The sequence below is a fragment of the Ips typographus genome, linkage group LG2 (genome assembly GCF_016097725.1).
Source record: "Ips typographus isolate SLU linkage group LG2, UJ_Ityp_2.0, whole genome shotgun sequence".
Classification (NCBI taxonomy): Eukaryota; Metazoa; Arthropoda; class Insecta; order Coleoptera; family Curculionidae; genus Ips; species Ips typographus.
In genome coordinates, this window is record NC_138423.1 from 18,415,844 (window position 1) to 18,425,727 (window position 9,884).

Consider the following 9,884-nt stretch of genomic DNA (forward strand, 5'->3'; position numbering starts at 1 on the left):
GCATAACATTCACGTCAGGAAGTGATAAATTCTGAGACTCTTACGCCACAAATTTGCGTAAATCATCTGCTCCAGTACTGAATTCACCAGAACTATCTCGGTTTGTGACAAAAATTTCAGAGATCCACTGAGACCAGCCTTGTACTTTTTGATGAGATTATTTAGAAGGAAATTAGGAAATGCATCATTTACTGTTGGAGGCATTGCATTTGGAGCACTTTTCACCTTGTTCTAATGACTTTTTGATACATTCAAAGCAGTAAGTGTGTCCACATTTTGTAATGTATGCTTCTGTATAATATTGAGACAAACAGGACAAGAAAAGTCAGAGTTGATTTCGTCGTAGAGTCCAGAGTGTGGGAGTCCGAATTGAACCCCGATGAGTGAGAATATTGCTGGCGCCATGGCCTGAAGCTGAGCTACTTCTACCATCATGTGTTGAAGACATCCTACTAGTAATTATAAGACTGTACTTATATAAATGTAAATTCTTCTGCAAATGTTACTTTTTACTTTTACCATAGAGCAACTTGGTATTTACTGAAATTCTTGAAAACAGTTTGCTGTTGGCTCAGATTCTTCATAATTGACATAATAATTTGTAATTTTTAACTATTGATAATTCCAAATTATTCGAAAACCACTGTAAGCAAATACCCATTTTACATTTTATTACGTACAAAATAAAGATTGTTTTTTTGTAACTCATCTACTTCTCTCTACGATTGATAGCTCTTGTTGTGTTACATATAATGTCATTATTTACTTAAATTAGAATTTATTCAAAAACATTTGACAAAAATAATTTGATCAGCTGAAATATTTGAGCATATTTCAGCTGATCAAAACTGAGGACACAATTTAAACATATTGTAACTGTTGTTAACGCTCAATTAGTCCTTAATGAAATGACAATTTTAAATTGATTATCCGATCAGGAATTAATTGGATGTCATAAATTGGTCAGGACAATTTTAAGTCAAGGACATTTTTGTAATTATCATCCAGACTCTTGGCTAAGCATGATGCATTAAAAATAGTGGTTTGTTACTATGATTATTATTTCTTACGTTACATGAGTTGATATTCTCTTATGTAGGGAAAATTTGACTTTTCTGTCTTTCAGATTCAGGTTGACATATTTGCAAATATACTGTAAAAAAATGCTAAATTAAATACAGCAAAACACAAAAATTTGCCTCAAAAGAGAACGACTATCTATTGTTTGAATATTCCAATAATTCTTTAGTGGTCTGACATTTTTAGTTTTTAGTTTATTAAGTTTACAAAAATGGGTAAGCAAATTCTCCTCATTGTACTTGTACGTCATTGGTCTGACTAAAATGTGTAGTGAAAGTAAAAAAATTTGGTAAAACTTAGAGTAACGATATCGATTTATCATCAGAGTAAATATTATGGATCAGATGAAGAGATTCTTTGTACAAGTAGAAAAAATGATGTGTTTAAAAAATAGATTAGAATTATCTATAAACCCATATCCTTTTTGGTTCTGTGACAACGTCGCAACAGGGCCAGCCAAATGAAAAGGTCAAGTGTTTTGTCTAGGAACTAATTTCCACTCTGTCACGTTCGAATATAACAGTATATTATCATACAAAGTTTATAGTGTCGTAATAACCAGAGTTGCCAGAGCTTTATTTGATGTGGCAGAATTATACGTACAGATAAAAAAAATTAAAATAAATTTGACAATAAGATAAATCCATCCAAATTCATTTTTCCATTAAATCTAAGAAAATGTCCACTCTCTTTTCTTGAAACGGTATTTTGTGTATATTTTTACAATAATGGGGTTAACTGTTTTTATATGATTTTTCTCCATCTTTGTTAGAAGCATTGTTTTGCCACAGATCTCTCTTCTTACCGTTGACTGGTTTGCATGAAAATAATAGTTACCAATAAAAATCAACTCTATCTAACATATCTACAACAGTTCAGAATAATTTATTTTTACTTAATACACATATAAATTTGATCTACAACTAATAAAAACTACAAATCCTCATCAAAACTTTCTGAGCACAAATTGCTACTAACATCATTACTAGCTTCGCCCTCTTTACTAAAACTGGACATTCCCGAATCTAAGTATTTAGTATCTTTTTTTGTTGTTACACTTTGCCGTACCAAATGCATTGGCGTGTTAAAGCTGTAATTTGGCATTAACATTGCTCTTGGTAGTACCAGATTAGTTCTCAAACGTCTACCCATAAGAAGTTCTGATGGTGAAGGTAAATTTGGTTTCGGTTCGGAGTTGTACTCCAGAACCTCTAAGAATAGTTTTGATTTTGATGACAGAGATTTTGTTATCAATGATTTGGAGATTTGGCAGTACTTTACATTGGTAATGTCGCTGCCGTAGTCTGGGGTAGTGGTGTGTTTGATGTCAAAGTCTTTAAGAAATTGTTTTACTTCAGAGGTGTTAAAGGGTGGCGTATTTTCAGTAACGATTTCCAAAGGAAGTCCATGGGTTGAAAATACTTCTTCCATTGCACCAATGAGGCATTTTCCGGTCTTAATGTTAATACATTTAATTGTCAAAAACTTAGAAAAGTGATCGACGATAATAACATAGTATTTTCGTTCCATCTCTAATATTTTAATACCAAGTTTGCTCCAAGGAAGTTCAGCAATATCGCAGAGATCTTGTTCCGAATCAGTTTCAGCAGAATGTCCCTTTGTTTTACAAACTGAACAATTCGAAATATACGTATCAATGTCTTTAAACATTGATGGCCAATAATAGATAAATTTAGCTTTTTGCTGGCAGAACTTTACACTTTGATGAGCTGCATGTATTTGGATTAGGACTTTGTCTATTTCGTTTTGAGGCACTACAAGCCTGTTATTGTAGAATAATAATTCACCAATGCAGCGTAAGTCGTCTTTGATGTTAAAATATTTCCTTGCATCGCTTTTTATCCATGAAAGGTATTTGGGCCAACCGTCTTTCACATAACTTAAGACAACTTGTAGTGTTGCATCATCTTTTAACGACTTTTTAAAATCAACCATCCTTTCTTCAGAGGCATACAATAGCATTGAATGTGGAGGTTCAATTACGCTTTGTGAAACGTATTTACAGCTAGTTTGACTTATTGGACTTCGGCTTAACGCATAAGGTATGACCAGGTCCTTTCCAGCAACATATTCTAATTTAAAGCCAAATCTTAGTAATCTAATTAGAATTTTTTGTGTTGTTAATGATAAAGTGTGAAGAGGTTCTTTGATTATGGTAAGTAGTGGCCTGTGGTCACTTTGTATAACCAGCTCTTTACCATAAGTGTAAAAGTAAAACTTTTCAAGAGTGTGTAGCATTGCGAGGAATTTTTTTTCTGTCTGTTGGTATTTTTGTTGAGAAGTGTTCAAAGTTATTGAGTGATAGCCTAAAGGATAGGAGTCCTGCAAAACTACTGAACCTATTCCATAACTACTAGCAGCTACAGAAAAATATACTGCCTTGTTAGGGTTGAATGCTTTAAGAAACGTTGTTTCGCACAATATTTTTTTAACATTGCTGAACGCCAAATCTTGTTCTTTGTTCCAGAAAAATTTTTGCTCTGATTGGTTTATCACTTTTTCTAGTGGTTCGGTATGAATGGCTGCATTAGGTATACGATGACTAATAAATTCAATCATGCTCAAAAACCTTTGAAGTTCTTGCTTATTTGAAGGACGTTTTAGTTCACTTATAGCTTCAACTTTTATTGTGTCTGGTGTGATGTCATTTTTGCATAACTTATACCCTAGAAAAGACACTTCCTGCTTATTCAGTTGTAGTTTTGTTTTGGAGAATTTTAAATTATATCTTCTCGCTCTTTCTAAAACTTGTAGAAGCCTGGAGTTGTGATCATTTTTTGTTTTTGCATATACGAGAATATCGTCAACGTAGCATACCACTCCTTCTATATCATCAAACATTTGAGTAGCGATGAAGTGGAACACTTTGGACGCTCCTACTAACCCAGGTGGAATAGTTTTAAATTTGTATTTTCCATAGGGTGTAGCTATCATGCAAATGTTTGCGCTGGCTTCATCTAATGGAATTTGCACAAAAGCTTGAGGTGCGGTTAGTATGGTATAAAATTGGGAACCTTTAGTGTCTAGCAAAACATCTTCGATTGATGGTAAGGGAAAGTATTCAGCTACCACATACTTATTAAGAACTCTACAGTCCATGTAAAGTTTTTGAAAATCGTTGCTTTTCAAAAGCATTAAAAATGGATGGGACCATTTAGATTCCGTATCTTCTACAGCTTCAAGATATCCATTTAAGATCATTGATTTCAACTCGCCTTCCAAATTGTCAAGTTCAAAATTGGTTAGTTTTCTGTGAGATGCGTGGAAAGGTTTAACATTTGGAAGCATACTAATATGATATGGTTCACATCTAAGTACTCCAGGTGGACTAAACACATCGTTGTATAATTTTATAATTTTATCAGCTGAATTAACGTCTATAGGTGTTGATACGGTAGCTACAATTCCTAAATCGATGCAAGCTTGTAGTCCCAGTACACTGTCAAGGTTCAGTTTGGTGACAAAGAATTTCAATGTTTCCTGTTTGCTATTTTTAAAACACTTGATGTCAGTAAAACCCAAAACATTCACCGTATGTCCTGAGTAAGAAGATAGTACAATATCGGTTGGTTGTAGTTTTGCTTTGGTTAGTTTAACTTTTTTGAAAGTTTCGTAAGAAATTAGATTGACATCCGATCCAGTATCGATTCTGAACACTACAGGGTTACCGTTTAGCTCTATGGTTTCGAACCATGTGATAGCACTTGACCTTTTGGTGTTATCTTTTATTGCAAACGTTACCATAGATTCTGATAAAAGTGACATGTTTTTGTCTTGAAGTTTTCACTAGTCTAGAGTTTTTTTCTGCAAGCAAATTGTTAGTTGGATAGTTGAGTGAAGAAATTGGGATTAGTTACCTGATTAGTAATGATTGCGCTATTTTCATTTTGATGATGTTCACTGGCTTCATGGTAAACGAATGTGAGTTTTGCGGATCGGGTGAAAACGTTTTGTTAGGCAAACACGCACCTAAAAATCATTTTGGAAAGGCCAGGGATAGGCGATACCAACTAAAAAAACCATATAACCCCGTAGACAAGGCGATTTATCTAGGCTGATGTTCTCAAGACAGGCGAATGTCATTCGATTTGCGTTTATTTATAGTAAAACGATAAATCATCTATTTTGTTCGCGAACACGCGAGGATATGACGTCTCGGGGATATATTTTAGAATTTTTTAGGTCTCAATATGACCCCATTATTTTCTGAAAGGGCTGCGCTTGTTGCTGCCTATAATAATCTTGTATTGAAAAGAGGGTGAAATGAGGAATCGTAAAATACTAGAAGTTGTACCTACTTCAGAAAATGTTCGTAAACATTTAGGCAAACAAGTTAATTAAACTTTGATATAATGTTGATAAAAAAGTGACGTAAATTAAAAGAACAAAATATTACCTAATACACACATTTACCCCATTGAATACTTTGTAAATACAAACATATTGAGCACCAATTTGTGATATATCAATTTCAGTTAAGTAAGGATTTGCAGAATTACAATTTAATCACACGCTTTAATAACTTATTAAAATTAAAAATATATTTTTTTAAGGTGGTATAACTGTTCTTTAAGCAGTTTGCCTGAAACTAAACTATCTTCTTTTGATATTAAAGTGTTAGTCAAACATGAAAACACTAGAGCGAATTAGATTTCCGAGTGAAATAAAAACATCCTGTACATAATGCTTGGTACGTCAACTAAATATCGATCAATGGTAGAGGGCACTATAGAGCTTTTCCGGCAAACTTCATAGCTTCTGGTTTTTCAGTCGATTTTCCGCCAACATTCGTGACTATAGTGTTTGTAACCGAAGGTAACAGGTAACACTTTCTGTTTTTACGCAATTAGACTGTAATGGTTTTTGAAACGCTTTATAGGCCATAACCGTTTGTGCCTTTTGTAATCCCCATGCAATTGCTTTTAGATTTGAAATTGATGTTTGTCGTATTTGTATGTGTTTTTTTACATTTTTAACTGTTTTATACATACAGTGTAACATGGACAGTGATGTCTACATTTTAATATAAAACAATTTTTTTCAAATCTTATTACATACTAACTATTACTTGCAATTAGTATATTCTAAAAATCCATATAGATTACAATCCAAATGCATTATAGAATTTTTCCAGATTTTTTGATACGTACGCCAACATAATACTAACCCTATTTGAGGTCAATAATTTTAAAACACTCCTATTATTGGTAATTTTCTTAATGGAACAGACACACCGCTACATCCTTTTACGTAGTCAACCTATTTCGGTAATCTTAGATCTAAAAAAGTAAATTGGAGCATAGTTTAAAATATGTTACTAAAAAATTACCTTAAATGGCATTAGCGTCATTAGGTCATAATTTAATTTAATTTGAGTAACTTCAAATTATTAATAGTAATAATTAAAGCCACGTGGAGACGTAACATGTTCAAAAAGTCTAAACCTTTATTAATTTTTCGACTAACAATTTATTATTACAATAGTATGTTTGTATAAAAGCAGCATTTTGCAATAAATAAGTCACTGTTCTTTTTGAATAACCAATGTTCGAAATTTAATTCAAAATGCATTAACATTTCTAGATAAAGAGATAATTTATGTTCAAAGAGCTTTATTAAAACAATATAAAGGTAAAATTAAAAGCGTTATTAATTACCTATAGCATGGTAGTAATTTTTGTAATTCAACTTTTGTAAAAATTTAAAAAATTTATAACTTTTTATGGGTGAAGTTGACTGAATTTTTTCTGAATTGCTCTCTGGAAATAGGGAAAAAATCAAAATTTCTAGTAAGCTTGTTGGTGTGTTGTTCCGCAATAATACAGGAATATTCAACTTAACAGAAAGTGAGAAAGTCATAAAAATTAAAAGGAATTATTAAGTTCCTGTGAGAATAATTTTAATTAAACACTGAAATATTTTAAACTTTGGCTGAAAATAAACTCTTGCTATGTTTTAAGCTAGAGTTAGTTAGGTTAGTTGAGCAATTAACCCCTAAAGCTGCACTTACAGTAAAAGTGTGTAACGTAACAAAAAATGTAAAGAATTCAATTTAGCATGTCACTTGGCTAATAAAGATAAACAAAACATAGATAAACTGTCATGTGATTTATGTCCCACGAAGTCATTCAGTAATGATACTTATTAATGGCAATTTTCTGAAAACTTTTTTGAAGATTATTTAAATTTCAAAGGAAAATCTTCACTTTCAAACAGGTAGCAGAAAAAACAAACGATTTAAAATAGGTTTTAGTTTCAATTCTAGTAAATCCGTAATCGGTGACATAAAACTTCTTTGTTCCTAATGCATGGATTACTATAATATAATCTGTCAGTATGTAGAAATACTTTTCTTCCTAATGTCTAGGTATTTGGTTTCTCTTTTCCAAGGAAACAAAAGAAATGAACTTTTTATCTATAATGTATGTCAAATGTCAAAAAACTTGAAGTTTGGTAAAATGAACAGTCGCTAAGAAATTGATTACCCGTTCTAAATTTTATAGAATTGTGTGTAATTTGTAAAGAAACCACCGTCATTTATTGATTGAGTGTCATCATAGGGTTTCATAGTAACCATATAGCTTCCATTTTGATGTGTTCTATAAGTATCCTATTTTCCATAAAGGATCGAACTAATTATCGGAAATTGGGAACGGCCAAGGCAACCTTTGAACTATCGCATCCAAGTGATTAAACTGAAAAACATATACAGGCTGTTCTGGAGGAAGAAGAAAATTTGTTTTTATTTGTATTTTTGCCCATTTAGATATAAAAAGTTTCTAAATGTCATTGTTTTATATACAGGGTGTCCGGAAAATACGTGTACAACGTTTGACGACAGACTCCTGACGTCAAAATATGTCGATCTAAGACGACTTAGTTATATCCAAATTTGTCTCGTTTAGCCGGTAGAGGGCGTCAAAAATTTGTAAAAATATTGGTTTTTTACTAAATTACGTGAAAACCTGCTAATGGATTTTAATGAATTTTAGTATGTAAAATACTTCCGGTCACTCGACAAAAATATCTGGGTTGTCATAACGCCGTTCATATAAAAAATTAGGAGAAATGTTGACGTATTATATCACCTTTATAACACGTCCACTTATTTACAGCCGGTGACTATACTACTAGAAAACGTCATTTTATAGTATTAGTCTACATACTAAAATTCATTAAAATCCATTAGCAGGTTTTCACGTAATTTAGTAAAAAACCAATATTTTTACAAATTTTTGACGCCCTCTACCGGCTAAACGAGACAATTTTGGATATAACTAAGTCGGCTTAGATCGACATATTTTGACGTCAGGAGTCTGTCGTCAAACGTTGTACACGTATTTTCCGGACACCCTGTATAATTGGTGTTGTATGTAATGTAGTAATGTTATTATACCTTGCAAATGAATCTAAAACTAAGAAAAGCTACTGAGAAATCATTTAAATAAATAATTATGCTTTCCACACTACAAGTAAGGATAAAATACAAAGCAAATACAAATAAAAATGATCGTATACATTTTAAATAATGATAATGCTTTCATCAACATTATATACGAACGTTCAGGAAGCCGAAGATATTTTTCGTTAAATACTAACCAAAACCTAGTTTATAAAAGAAATTTTAACTGTATTTTAAGTGTAACTTTAGCATTAAATTTAGTATTAACCTTAAGAAGAGTGTTAAAAACTCCTAATTTAACCATACAGTTTTCTGAAAAATAGCTCAACTTTAATGCTATTTTGTTCTTCCACGTTTTGATGCCTAATGGAACATTACTGTACTAAATTAATACCTGTGTTAATAGTAGAAGGATATTCTTTTAATTTCTGCTTAGAAATTTCATAAATTAAGCACAAATTCTTAACAGGATGTTTAAACACTAGAGATTTAACTTTAGAATTCAAGTAAAATACTAATACTCTAAACATCATAATTAAAAAACAACTAGCTCTATTATTAATGCTAATACTAAAGTTAATGCTAAAACTAAATTTTGTTTTATAAACCAGGCAGAACTATGGTCTTAAAATTAAAGAACATATTCTAGGGCTGTCACATCATAAATACAGTTTATCGCCATACCTTATAACCTTGCCCGCATTTAAACGTTAATTGAAATAAGATTTAATCGAATCACAATACAAACAAAACCTACAAACATATTAAAGTTAAACAAGTTCGTAATATTTTTTCTTAAAAAATTTGTTCTAATTTATACAGTGACACGGAAAATGTACTACGATCGGCCATTATTCCGACCCTAATGAATATAAAGACTAAAACTAGGTCAGACATCAACATATAAGGCTTTAAGTCACTAGCCTCTTTGTTTCTCAAACATTTTTAATCGATAGACCGGTAAAAGGACATTATTTATTTAACTAACATTCTAAAATAAGAACCTCATTTCGATCGAGCAATATAAACAAAATTGATTTTATACTTTCGTACATTGGGTGTGTTAGTCTCCTATTATGCAAGAATTTCCATCAGTAAATATAACGTATCCAAGGGTTTTTCTGGATTTTTCATTAAAATGGTGCAAGCGTTGTTTTTAGTGGAATTTTAAACTGGAAGCCATAAAACATTTTTACTAGATAAATTAGCGGGGAAACTAAAATATTTCTGTTTGTAAACGTTAGCATTGTGCACGTATTGTAGCTCTGAATTATAGTACAAGCTCAAAGCATGACACGCAACAAAAATTTTCCTTTCATATAGTTTCCATACCCAAAGCGTAATTCAACTAGATCACTGTTCAATTGCAGTCGTATTATTT